This window comes from Protopterus annectens, chromosome 12.part0, assembly GCF_019279795.1.
Source record: "Protopterus annectens isolate FY-2018-M chromosome 12.part0, PAN1.0, whole genome shotgun sequence".
Lineage (NCBI taxonomy): Eukaryota > Metazoa > Chordata > Ceratodontiformes > Protopteridae > Protopterus > Protopterus annectens.
Window position 1 is genome coordinate 9969280 of NC_056746.1, and position 15323 is coordinate 9984602.

The following is a 15323-nucleotide window of genomic DNA, read 5'->3' on the forward strand; positions in this document are numbered from 1 at the left end:
GCCAGTGCATACCGCCTCAGCATGATTGCAACACATGATGTTAAAATTGCAAAAGTACAATTTCAATATTGTTTACAAAAAGGGCAAATACTTGTACCCTGCTGATAGCATGCGCACCCAGAAAAACGACAGAGCAGCATGAAAATAAATCAGCAGACTTTGAAGTCATGGAAGTCAGAACTTTTTCATCATCGTGGCTTGATGAACTAAGAAATAACGTAGCTTCAGACCCAGTTCTCCAAAAGGTGAAAAACATTATCAGTCAAGGATGGTCAACATGACAAACTAGTTTACCACTTGACTTATAGCACTACTTTCCTTACAGAGACAAGCTCATCATGATGGAAGATGCAGTCATCACGAAAGGTCCAAAAGTGGTAATTCCTAAAGAATTACAACAGGGATATATCAAAATCTTGCATCGTGGTCACCCAGGTACTGATTCAACCAAAAGAAGGGCAAGAGACATTGTATTTTGGCCTTCTATGTCTAAAGATATAGAAAAGGAAACTCTAGCATGTTCAATTTGCAACAGCACCAAACCACATCAACAAAAAGAGCCGCTTCAGCTACACCAGATTCCTGAATTACCATGCTTGATGGTTGCTACAGATATTTTCAAATGGAATGGTCAATACTACTTGGTGTTAGTAGACTTTTACTCAAATTGGTTTGAAATTGACCTACTTCCTAACTGCATGTCCAGCACTGTCATTACAAAATTGAAGAGATGTTTTTCTGTCCATAGTAGTCTGCACAATGTCATGTCTGACAATGGTGCACAGTTTACAAGTCAGCAGTTCAAGAAATTTGCTGAGTCTTGGGACTTTGTTCGTATTACCAGTAGTCCTGAGTATCCACAATCCAATGGATTAGCTAAGCATGCAGTTCAGAGTGCAAAACATTTGTTGGAGAAATCCAAGAGATATGGTACCGATGTTCTTCTTAGAACGACTCTACCAATCATTAAACAATTGTTAGTACCATATGTAAAGAACAACAGAGTGGTCAAGGTTCAACTTTTGAGAAAAAGTCAGTCACAAAAGTTGTACTATGATAAGACGGGTCTATATTAGATCAGCGAACGCTTAAACAAGCGAACGCTGATTGATCAACCTTATTTTAGCGAAAGTTAGAAATATTGAAGCAACAGAAACTCGAATTTTTTCCTAGGGAAATAATTCGGTTGTCCGTTTCTGTTGCTTCAGTATTTTTAGTGCTGTGGTGGAAAGTTACGGGTCGGATTCAGGTAAGTGTGCGATTGTGTGGAAGTGAGTGTTAGGGTGGGTTAGGTGAGTTAGGGTTAGGGTTCGGGTTTAGTATGTGTGCGATTGTGTGGACATGAGGGTTAGGACAGATTTAGATGAGTTAGGGTTAGGGAGCAGGTGCGGTGAGTGTGCGATAGTGACGGACCTTAGGGTTAGGGTTTGGGTTAAGGTAAGTGGATAGTTAGTGGTGTGTGCATAGTTTAGTGTAGGGTTAGGTGTCAGATTTTAGGTGTATGTGTGTGGATTTCTGTTTGTTTGGTGTGCTTGTGTTGTGTGTATGTGTTTTGGATCAGCGATTTTTTTCCCTAGGAAAAAAATCGCTGATCTGACAGTTCCAGATTGTAAGCTTTCGCTTACATAAGGTCGACCAATCAGCATTTGCTTTTTTAAGCGTTCGCTGATCTAATATAGACCCGATAAGACCAGTAAACCCCTTAGACCATTACTACAAGTAGAAGTTGTGGGAATGCAAACATCTAAAGGAAAAGACTGAGTGGAAGTCATCAAGAACATTTGTGAAGAACCAAGATTTTACATCATACAATCTGAAGGAATGGATTTCAGAAGGAATTGAAGCATGTTACCGGTGATTGCCTGTGCTGATGACTCTATTTCTCAGAGTGACTCTACACCTGTTTGAATTCCAGAGGACAGTGCATTTTCTTCAAATAATCCTGATGTAATCCCCAAAGTTCCAGTTGTGAAATAATTCCCAGAGACTTCCCCTGTTGCTAAACTCAAAGTTTTTATGTGACCAGATCAGGTAGAATTTGCAGACTCAATCTGAAATACACAGCAACTTGAAGTTGAGTTCAAATTTGTTAAATGTTGATGTGATATCTAGCTTGTAAAGTGTCTTGCTCTCCTATTGCATGTCGAACAAATTAAAGCGAGAGGATGTAGATCATTGAGTATATTGTACCTAGCAGCACTGTAGCTAGATAACATGTGCATATAAGTTATTGAGCACATAAGAGTTCAGTGCCATTTTGTATAGTCATTCTGTTTGAGTGAAAGCTTAAATGGAGATACACATGTGACTGTGTTTGAAGTAATGGATCAGTCAGTAAGCATATGAAGTTCAAAGTATATGTTCCACTTTCAGCTCCTGATGTGTTTATGGACAATAAATGACTTGAATGCATTCCGGGCATCAGTATCTCATTTGAACACACAAGACTTGCAACAGGCTACACGTTTTGAGATTCAGGAGAGCTGAGAGTGCAGAGGGGCTTGTATCCTGCAAACAATTTTTTTTTTCTTTCTGTTACAGATGACAGTTTTTGTTCTTGGTTTAACAGATGCTACTGTTCAGTGTTTTCAAGTGCAATGTTCTTCTTCAGTGTTGATTTATACACTTTGATCAAATCAAATAAGTTACATGCCGAGGATGTGTTAAATCGTATAATACTTTTAACCAAAATGACTGCCTAGCTAATGGGGTGTAGGTAATATTTAAAAACAACATATTTAGGACTGATCCAAGTTATGTGAGGCAAGTAATTCCAGAATTTTATTTTTCTGAAGGTCTATTTCAGTTTGAGGGTATCTGATTTCATGATTTCTTTTGAGGACTAAACCTTAGGTAAGAAAATACTGATAGATGCTAATTAGGGATACCATAATTATTCATTAACTCCAGCATAACAGATCATTTTCGTTAGTCCATGTTAACTTAATCCATGCATTCCAGATATACAGTAAATGGTAACACAGTAGTGCAACCTAGAACAGTCATGAAAGAGATGTGAAATATTATTCTATATGTTATCATGTTTTCCCTTAAAGTGCTGAATGGATATTATGATGTGCTTTCCAGAATTCCATGAAAAATAAGAGCTCATCACTTAATATGCACATCTGCTGGAAGCAGTGCACACTTTTCAAACAACTCTGGCACAGAGTGCTTTTCAGAATCAGTTTTTGAATGCCCACTTTTTTCTTTACTCGTGGTTATCCTCATAACAGTTTCTGTGGAACAAATGTTTTACGACCACAGTAATATTTTTGTTATTTCACTTTACTTCTCTTAAAGAACAATATGTCACTTGTGACTTCTAGTGTTGTACTACTGCTGGTGCTGGTCTGGCAGTACTACTGCTAGTAGGGGTCTAGCAGTATGATCCCTTACAGCTGACAACACGACATGTCAGATATTAAAACAGAGTTTTATTTATTTGGTCTTTACAACATTAGTAGGATCACTTTTGTTTTTATACAACTGAAAAAGCAACAGTCTTTTGGATTAATGGTGGCTGTTAGGAATTCACTTACACGAAGTTTATGCATCCATGCATATTGAGCAATACCAGGGAAACAATTCTACACTTTTCTCTATGTACTTTTTCAAGCTGTATATTGGCTACCCCTAGTGCATGCTTACATGCTGTGTTCTCATGTAAATCTCTCTCTGATGTTGACTCTCCCTCCACAACTTTTAGTGGGCTATTCCTAGATGGAACAGCTCTCTCAGAGAACTAAGGCATTGTGCAGGCCGAGTTATAGTTGCTCCTAATGAGACTGTATTTGAGCCCTCTTAGAATTCTGTGGTAAGCAAAAGTGGTCTGTCTCAAGCACACAGAAAGATAAAGGTACTTCTGCTGGATTATTAAAGCTTGACTTTAACATGCCTATAACTTGGTGAGAAAAGGACAAGCTACCAGAGTTTGTATTCTTTTGTGTGGGTTCTTTATACTACATATTGCTTTGTTAAATCTTTTTGCACCTCTTCAGACTTGTGAGATCTCATCTACCAGTAAATACATACAGGACACATAGTTTACCTTATCCACGTTATTCATGTCATGTGATCTGCTGATCATGCTCATAATGTTCTTCATAACAGACCTTGAATTTATGAAGCTGCCCTTAAATCTCTTACGCCCACCTTTTAACCACTAAGCTATATATATATATATATATATATATATATATATATATATATATATATATATATATATATATATATGTGTGTGTGTGTGTTTCTCTAAATAGTAGTGATCTTTGTACATAAGTGTGATGTTTCTCTAACTGGATGATGTCTTTATAAAATATTTATAATTATTATCAACCAAAGGTGTGAAAGTTGATTATCTCATCATATGTTTTGTATTTCTGATATTATATTTGTACTCTTTGAACTTATAGGACTTTTTCGGAGGTCTCAACTTAAGTTTGCACTTTCTTATATTATGTATTCTCTGTGGGGTTATTTTGGTTCTCTCATCTTACGTTTGTAGTTTTTTAGATTATGTATTCTCTGTAACTAGTGAGGCTTTTCCCCCAGGCCTCCACTAAAAATGGGTTACTCACCCAGTCGGACTATCCTGGTAGGCAAACAAAAAATAAATAAATAAATCTCCACATTTTTTTTTTTTTGTGGCACAACTTTATGAGGACAACGTACTCATACAATATGCAATTCTCATACATCATGCATCAGAATACAAGGTCACCCAGAGCCTTACAAAACCTGTTTATCTAATATCACTGCAACTAATACAATCGTGTCAGCCCAGTGTCAATGCATTTATATTATTTTCTATAACAATAATTTTTAACTCTTTGAAAAATAACATTGTTACTTTTCAGAACGAAACAGTTGATCCCCATATACTTCATTTGTCTAATTACTCTTCTTGAAATCGCTGCACATCAATTCAAACAAAAACATCTAAAGTTGGTGGCTCAACTGATTTCTACTTCCTCATTACACTAGCTACCAACATTATCAAATTTATGAATCTCTTCTTTACTTCCTTTGCACCAGGTATCCAGCTCAAAGGAAAAAGGTTCCAAAGAGGAAAAGGTTCAATCTACATTAATTTTGCTAGCACAATCTGTACTTTTTGGAAATCTTTTAATACCCTGTAAACCCCAAAAGTATTTCCTCAATCATTCACCACCAGTTTCCTCATTACACTTTCAGCATCCCTTCAGCACTCCAGAATAAATATTGTTTAGCTTTGTGGGTCTATAGAAGTAGGGATGTACAATTTTCCAATCAAAAATCCTAAACCTTTAGGAGTTAGTGACATACATGGGCACTAAACATATTTACTCGCAATGATCTGGAGTAATGTTTACATCTTTGTCTCCTATCCATTTCTGGCATGTTTCCCACAATCATCAATTATATCTTAATATGCTCTGTTTACACTCCTTTGACTTTTCCCTGATGTTTTTTTTTGACTCAATAATAAATTAATAACTTTGGGCATGTGATTTGTCTTTGCTATCTTTCTCTTTTTCTCTTTTGATGTGCCTCTCTAAGAACTACATTTTACAGTGAGGCCACCTATCATTAGAACATTGGAAAACCCTGGCATGAAGCCCAAAATGTTCCTTGGTTCTAACCCAAAACATAGTGGTACCTTTGGTATCCAGCTGTTCCCGGTATCTAGGCTCAAACCCTCTAATATCCCAGGTAGCACTGAATATACCCTACTCCTTCCCTTTAAGTTTCACAAGTGGAAAATCTATCAGAAGGACCTCCTTTTTCTATCTGTTAAAGTCTCTTTTTCCCAACATTCTCTCTCTCTCTGCCATCCTATATGCATATTGCATGTGATGTTGGGCATTCACCTGTTTATACTGTGTCCAGAAACTGATACTTCTCACCTCTTTTTTATCTTGTCTCCCATAGTAGGCTATCTCCTTCTATCAAGGACTGTAATTTGGTAATTGAATTAGGTATCATAACCTAAGTTGGGTTGCTTCAAATATCCCTTCATTAAAGGGAGAAATAAGTGCCCCCCATGCCAACTCCAGGTCAGGAGGCAATATTATTCACTCTTGCATCACTGTTGGCCCTCCCATATGAAATCTTTCAATTCCTGATCACACTATCTGCCTAAATACTTCATCCTTAAATTTTCAGGGTCTACGTATTAGTTTCCCCTTAAGTGTTTGGCAGTGCTCTGTACAGACTCAGACACCTTGAGTGACATTTTTCCTGTAAAAGCACAATTGAAATTTCTCCAATACCTAGTTGCACACAAGACAACTAGTTTGCAGTGACAAGCACTGTCCACATAGTTACAAACCAGATACTCCTAACAGTGATTGATATTCTCACTCCAACAGTCTAATCAATAAAAATGGGTCTGTTGCCATGGGTATAAATTTTCCTACTGTCTCTGTTACCAGCTTAGTGGCTATGTGCATCCTGAGGCAATGTAGAAATTGCATCATATTTACTGAGAACCAGTTCATTCTCAAACAAACTGATATGGTATGTGAGAGATGTATTTACACAATGTCACTGGAGGCAAAGCTCTCACAAAGAAGTACTGCTAATGTCAATAAGGTTGTCAGTAATACAGAGGCTGCACCCATCATGCACAATTCAATGCAGACATATCGACCCACATATGCTGAGGCACTTACATGTAACCTCCCTAAACCAAAAAGACCTCCTAGATAAAGTACACATAACAAATACCCTCAGCAGCCCCAAACGTGCTCTTTCAAAACAACTCCCACATAAACACCCCCCCCATAAAGGTGGGGAGGGTGGCCTAATGGTTAAGGTGTTTGCCTTACAAACACAAGGTGCAGGGTTTGAGTCTCACAAGGGATAATTAGCTAGGCTTAAAATGGCTCGCAAGGGCAGTTAGCTTAGTACTAATCTATGAATCTATGAATCTATGAATCTATGAACACATAGAGCTACATCTCATGGAGCCTCTAACTCTAAGCCCATAAGGCAACCCACCACACAATCCAACATTCTAGTCATTGGAGAATCTATCACGAGACACACTGATGTCCCTCTCACCAGGCTGAGTAAAGAGAAGGTTACAGTCAGTTGCTTATCAGGGGCTAGGATCTGCCACATTACACATGCACTCAGGTTATTGGACCACAGTTACCAATATGACGCATTCATAGTCCATGTGGGAGTAACCTGAGACATTCCTCCCTAGACTATATGATGAGAGACAACATGGAGCTCTCAGAATATGTGTCTCAGGCTGGTATGAACCTAGCACTGAGCAGCATTTTACCTTCTTCAAGAATGATGCCACAATACGAACAAAAGATGATTGACTTTAATAATTTGCTTATAGTTTCTGGTGTCATTCTAAGGGGGTGCAATATTTGTCAGCATGGAAGGAGATGGTCAGCAGAGCACACTGCTTTGCCATGGATGGTTTGCACCTCTCCCCTCTAGGCTTTTGAATATTAGCTAAAACATTGCCTTCCCCATTGTGCCTTTTTTTAGGCAATGCCAAACATAAAGTGCTTCTGACATAGCAAATCAAAACCAAGAAAACCTAAAGGTATTACTGCTCAATGCTAGGAGTCTAAACAAAAAACTCCACTCCCTAGAAGCTGTCTTTACCCTAGAGAATGCTGTCATCTGTGCAGTCACTGAGACATGGTTTAAAGCTGTGGAGAGCACACCAACAGTGGAAGGTTATAATGCCTTCCACACATTTCGGCCAGCTACTTCACAGGCAGGGACTAAAGGTGGAGGTGTCTCTGTTTACATCAAAAATAAATATACTTCAAGGCTGGTCAAACAGGACAATGCACTTGAGCTGCTTCATGTTCAAATCACCACAAGCAAAATTCAATACTACTTCCTTGCAAGATATAGATCCCCATCTATGACCCAGGAAATCCATACCGTGTATTTAAACTTATTAGAAACACTAACCATCCAACCCAATACCATATTCATGGATGACTTTCATTACCCCACTATTAACTGGGAATCCTATACACCATCAAACGTACATGCACAGAGATTCCTGGATTTTGTAAACACAAACTCCCTGGACCGGATAGTCAGTACACTGACCATGGGTGCAACCATATTGGATCTTGCCCTCACTAATATGGAAGACTACTGCACACCCCCGACTGTAGTGCCTTCCCTGGTAAGGTCAGACCATAAGATGGTCTCCTTTGAAGTAAAAATAAAACCTGGACCTTCAACTAAACCTGGAATATTCAGGAACTATTCTAAGGCTAACCTCTTGCTATTAAGTGAGAACCTGGAAAATTTTCAAGCCCCCATAAACCCTGAGAACACTACTGCCAATGCAGAACTGTTTACAGAAACCCTGTACAAGGATGGTAAAAGCTGCATAAAGACAGCTGTACCCACCAGGAAAAAGTGCAGAACTAACTCAAAAAACAAGCCACCCTGGTGGAATTACAAAATCAATTGGCTGTATAACAGGAGGAAGAAAATCATGGTAAAAATTAGGAGGTGCAGCACCCAGTAGGATAAAAGCACTCTCGTCAAACTAAACAAACAACTCAGAGGACAAATAAAGTCTACCAAAGCCAAATTTGAGGTAAGTTTGGAGTCCCAGGCCAAGGACAATCACAAAGCATTGTTTTGATATGTCCGCAACCTCAAAGGCAATACACAATTGCATACAGAGCTCATTGTAAATGGAGCCACCTATACTGAGCCAGAAGATATAGCAAACCTCCCGGCTGATAAATTCAGCTCCAACTTTACCCTTCTCTGTCCCTCAACCTTCCCTCAGGAAATATCATCAAATATAACTCCCCAAAGGGAACAGGTCCTTAATGCTCTCTCTAAGACCAAGAATCTGACAAAAAAACCCACATTATCAAAGACAAAAAAGACTTCTACTTTAACCCTTCTACAGCTCAAATATCTAATCCCAAAAAATGCTGGAACTCTGTTAAACAAATATTGCATCCTGGAAACCATTCTTCTCCAAACCCCTGCCCAAACAACACACCAGAAGAAATTGCCACCATCTTTAACACATATTTTATTGAATCCATATGTAAGGTGATCAACTCTGACCCCTCTTCTACCAACAACATTAATTCCTCTGAATCCTCTCCTGCTTTGAACTCAGCAAACCCCTTTTCCCTTAGATCTGTACCTACCAGCTATATTAAATATCTACGCTCCAAACTGAAACCCTGTTCTACTTCAACTGACAACATTCCTTCTTACTTCCTTCAGATGGCTGCTGATTATCTTGCTGTCCATGTATCTATTCTGATCAACCGCTCTATCCCAGAATCTAAAGTCCCTTCTGTATGGAAAAACTTCTACACTTTACCTATACATAAAGCAGGTAACTCCACTGAAATCACTAACTTCAGACCAATTGCTATCCTCTCACCACTCTCAAAAGTATTGAAAAAATGCATACACTAGCAATTCATATATTACCTACTACAGGAAAACCTGCTCACATCCACACAACAAGGCTTTCAGCCAAAACATAGCACTACTACTGCACTTATATCCTTCACTAACACTATTTCTCTGGCCAGGGATAACAACAAGCTCATCTCCTGCTTATTTCTTGACCTTTCAAAAGCCTTTGACACTGTGTCGCATTCTCTTTTTCTGTCCAAACTGGCAAATCTTAACTTCTCTTCTGATACTGTTGCCTGGTTTTCCAGCTATCTCACAGATCAACTGCAATCAGTGAAATGGCACTCCGCTCTCTCCCCTTCTTTCCCTGTTAAAATGGGTGTCCCTCAAGGATCAGTTCTTGGACCATTACTTTTTAATATCTTCACTAAGCTACTGTATACTTCCTGCCCCCAGTCATCCCTTATACAATGTGCAGATGAGTCTATAGTCATCACCACTGCTGACACCCCCTCTGAACTCATCTCTGCAACTTAATCATCCTTTCACTCAGTCGAAACCAGGCTCTCTAACAACCTGATTATTCTGAACCCTAAAAAAAAAAAACTCTTACTCTTTCTTCCTAAAAATGTTAACCATCTAAAATCCTCTTCCTCTATAGTGTCACTCAATAACACTCCTATCATAGTAGAATCTAGCACAAAACTATTAGGTGTCACTATAGACGCTCAACTTAAGTTCGACTTGCATGTCAACAACTGTATCAGGAAAACTCATCTAAAACAGGGCCTACTATACAAGAATAAAAAGTCCCTCACTAATGAAGCTAAAGTAACACTCTGCCATGCTTATCTCCTACCCAGCCTATTGTATAGCTCTCAAATCCTCACAAATCTTAACTCCTCACACCTAGCTAAATTAGAATCGAACAACAAGGTAGCTAGATTCGCAGCTCAGCAAACCTACAAATCCCATCATTGTCTCTTGCTAAAACACGCAAACTGGCTTGAATTACCTCATCTGCCTCTGCTCTCTCAACTCCAGATTATTCACTCTGTCCTAAACGAGCCATCCAACTGTCATAACTTATCCTCTTCATCACTCAATATACTCCCTCTAGGTCCCTCCAAAGCTCCAGTCAAGATTTAATACTGATTTATAAACCCAAGACTAAAATTGGATGGAACCTCTATAGCTATCATCCTACCATCTCTTGGAACAAACTGCCACTAGAAATTAGGTCCCTCAAACAACCTAAACAATTCAAAGCAGTAACTAAGGAATACTTAACAAATCATTGGTCTTGCCACTGTACCCTCCCTCCATAATTATCCCAACTATTTCCAAAATTCTGACCACTAACTGCCCATTATTTCTAACCTCAGCTTCTATTATTATTTATTAGCTCTCTCTAGACTCTTCTACTAGGCTTTTACCTGTCAGTGTAGACCATAAACATTAACCCCCCCCAGACTACCTTTCAAATTGTTTACTTCTCATTTCTCTATTTTATCAGTACTTACTAGCAACTATATACTAAAATGTTTGTTCTGTTGTCAAATTTGCTCTATTTTTGTTCTATAGTCTTTACTTATATCTTTATTATACAAGTGGGTTTTTGAAATCCTTCTGTATACTGCATCTGTAAACTTTACTGTAAAATATGTGTAGCTTTTCTCCCCGGGCCACCGCTGAAAAAGGGCTATTAGCTCAGGTGGTCAAAGCCAGTCAACAAATGTAAAATAAATAAATAAACAAATAAATACATAAAATTAAATAAAATAAATAAAGAACACTGCATGAATGGGCTCAGACAATACCCCCAGGGTACCTTCTAAATAGCATGAAACATGACCTATCAGGGCTTCTGGAATTTATATTTAACTATAGCCTCCAAACAGGCCTCATGAATGGTGAAAAGACACAGTCATCCCTCTGCACAAATGTGGGCCCTCTACAGACTCTGGAAGCTATAGATTCATAAGTCTCACTAGTCTTATATGTAAACCCATGGAAAGAATTATCATGGAGATGATCAACAGAGATACAGTAAACCTCCAGACACTGGACCCAACCCAGCTTGGTTTTGTAAAGGGCAGATCATGCCAACTCAACCTGGTGGACTTCTTTGAGAAGGTCACCAAAGCAATGGATGAGGGCAAAATAATTCACACTGCCTACCTTGACCTGGCCAAGACATTTAACACAATACCTCACATGGGCATTGTTGACAAACTCAGGAGCTTAGGTACAAGCCCATATGTCTCCCGGTGGATAGCCCACTAGCTCATAGACAGGACCCATGAAGTTAGAACTAGGGAGTCCACCTATACAAAGAGGCCAGTCACAAGTGGAGTCACTCAGAGATCAGTCCTTGGACCGCTCCTTTTCGGCATTTACTTCTCAGAAGTCAAGGCCAATGTCAAGTGGTCTCTGGCTGACTAAATTTGCAGATGATTGCAAATTAGGAGCTGTCATTGAATCTCACACTGACACAATGTTCTCCAGGAGGGGCTGACACAGACACACAACTGGTGTCAGAGCCATGGACTAAAACTAAATGCCAAGAAATGCATAATAGTATCCTTTGGGAAGTCATCCATCCCTCTTAACTATCATATTAATAACAAACCCCTTAGAGTTGACCCAGTAGTCAGGGACTTAGGGACACACATAGATAGTAATCTAACCTTTGATCATCATGTGTCTACAGTGGTGAAGAAATCATTCTGTGTTGCGCAACTTATAAACAAAGGTATGGCATCTAAGTTCAAGGAAGTCATTGTTCCTCTTTATTCAGCATTCATCAGACCTATCACTGAGTACAATGCCCCCTTTGATATGTACCTAACCAGGCATATCCAACAACATACCAGGCAAATCCAACAATTGGAATGTCCACAGAGGTTGCTCACTAAAAGAATACAGGGCGTAAGTAATATGTCCTATGCAGACCTCCTCAAAGCCCTATCCCTGTATTCTGCCTCCTACAGGCTTTTGAGGGGCGATCTATGCTTGGCATTCAGGGCATTGTCAGACCCTACTCTGATGGATCTCCAGCATATCCACAAAACAAACAGCACCAGAATTACCCATTCTAAAGACTTAAACCTTGTCTGTGATATAAATAGGACCTGGTAGAGAAAGACGTATGTATCCCAGACACTACCCCTTCTCTGGAACAGGCTCCCCATCAATGTGAAGCAGAGTTACTCTGTAACCCAATTCAGGTGCAATTTGGACAATTGGATGGGTAACTGGAAACTCATCCCTGGTTTGGCACCTTTGTCTCTGATGCAAACAGGTAACCTGTAAATGGTTCATCACCAAGGCCCATGCTTACACTTATCAAGGGTACCAGAGCTTGTCAGAGTTTTGGGATGCATGGCTAGGCTTAAAAAGGCCCTTGTGGTCATTAACCTAGTAAACACCTGTGAACCTATGAACTTATGAACTAAAGTTCCTGGATAATAAATGTATGAATGAGTATTATACGCAATCATGGGACCCAGTAATATTTTTATCAGCTGAATCTTGCTACATAAATCAACATCTTATAAGCTTTTACTTTCCCAATATCTTCTTAAAAATCTCACTGCGTTTCGCACAATGCAACTTCTGTACTGGCTTTAAGTATCACCTTTAGGTATTTAATTTTATCACGGCCCCACAGATTGCGATGTTGCTGAACTGATTCACAGACAGGCACAAAATGTACAGCAATTGTTTTTGTTTTGCTTGTATTGATTTTAGTATCCTGAAAAAGTTGTAACTAGTTTAAAATAAAAAAAGCATAATAAGGACCCCCTCAACTTGATCAGCATGATACAGAACAGTGCATTAGCAAACAGTGCTATTTTATGCCATGTATTGAACACCCGCGGTGGTGGTGCTGCGGTAGCATTGTCGCCTCACAGTAAGACACTGTCCGGTTCGATTCTCAGCTAGAGTGTCTTCTGCGTGGAGACATGCGTGAATGGGCGTACCTTCGTTGAAGGTTGTGCATCAGGCCTGGCAAGCCGGTACGTAAAAATCAACTGCCAATCATTAGTGGACCGGAGTTCCGCTGTAGCGACCCCTAACTGGGAAAAGCCGAAAGACACAAACAAACAAACCAAATCAGTTGAACCCCTTTATTGATGATTTCCTAATAATTTCTGCCAAAGGTTCAATCTATAACATACATACGAGTAGGGAAAGTGGGCATCCTTGTCTTTGTCTTACACCTTGTTAGAAATTAAACTTTCCTGATAGCCTGCCATCAAGCTTGATTGATGCTTGGGAACCCACATGCATTTGTTTTGCAAAACTAATCAGAATAGTAGAGAAGCCCATTTTTAACAAAACCCCTCATAGAGAACTCCAATGCACCCAATCAGAGAATTTTTAAAATGTAAATTATATATGAGCAGAGACACCTTTCATCCTTCTGCCTTCTTTTGAATTATAACTGTTCTGTTAATACTTTCAAATGTCTGCCTCACCTCTATAAATCCACATCGATCCTCGTATATCAGTCTCAGCAGGACTCCCACTACTATTTTTGCCAGAATAGACATAATCAATTTATAATACTTTATAATAGTAGCTCAACACTGAAATGTGTCTATAGGATTCTGAATGTTTAAGATCCTTTCCAAGTTTAGGGGTGACTACCACCACTGTCTCCTTCCTTGGTATCGTGGTTCAAACAAAATTGTTGCCTTGCACCAAACTCTCACCACCAACAAAAGCCAAATGCAACTAGTAAAAGTATAGAGCAGGAGACACCAAGCCGAGACTTACTAATACGATATTTATTAAAACAATAAAATCACATAAAATGTACCATAAGCACTTTCAAGCAAAAATGCCCTTCATCAGATAATGCATAAGAAGTAAAGCATACAATTTAAATCTCAGTACTACCAATCAAAAGCTAGTATTTTACCATCCTTTTCCTTAATATAAGTTTTAAAGGGATAGCAGCATTCAAGCCAGGGTATTTATCAGCCCCAAGATTTATTACTCATTTAATTTCATTGCATTCAGTATCATTAACTATTTCACCACCTCTGTCATGTTTATAAATTATCTGTAACACCATGAACAAAAATGAATGCCCAGCATTCAATTCTATGTGTTGAGAAAGTGCATTATGTACATTCTTATGTCTAATATCAAAGACATGCTTCAGTATTCTATTTTTCAACATACAATTGGTTTTACCAACATAGTATGAGTTGCATCCCTGACACATAGCTAAATATATGACATTTTTTGTTCTACAATCAGCATAACCTTTCAAACAATATGTTTGTCCTGTTTTTGGGTGTATAAATGAATTGTCTCGTGTAATATACCAATATGTTTTATATCGCTGACAAAGAAAAGTCTCCATTCACCTTGTCAGCGTAGTCTTTTTGTATACTATTCCTAGGTTCATGATATAATATATCCTTTAAGTTTTTGTTTCTTCTAAATGTAAATTGTGGTTGTCCCGCAGTGGTGGTGCTGTGGTAGCGTTGTCACCTCACATTAAGACGCTGTCCGGTTCGATTCTCAGCTAGAGCGTCTTCTGCATGGAGACATGCATGAATGGCCGTACCTTCGTTGAAGGTTGTGCATCAGAGCTGGTAACTCGGCACGTAAAAATCAACTACCAATCATTAGCGGGCCGGAGTTCCGCTGTGGCAACCCCTAACTGGGAAAAGCCGAAAGACACGACAACAACCAACAATATTTGCTATTCTAGGATCTGTATGTAACACTTTCCAATTCCGTCTAATAATATCATGAATACCACCCACGTCACTACTGTATGTGAGAAGTAGGTGTCCTTGTTCATTGTTGACGGTATTATGACCACCTCCTCTCATTCTCCTGCTTGGACCCGCAGTATACCAATGTTTGGCCATACTGCTCCTTCTGATTTTTGTCTCATTAATAATATTACTCAGTTGCTGTTGTTT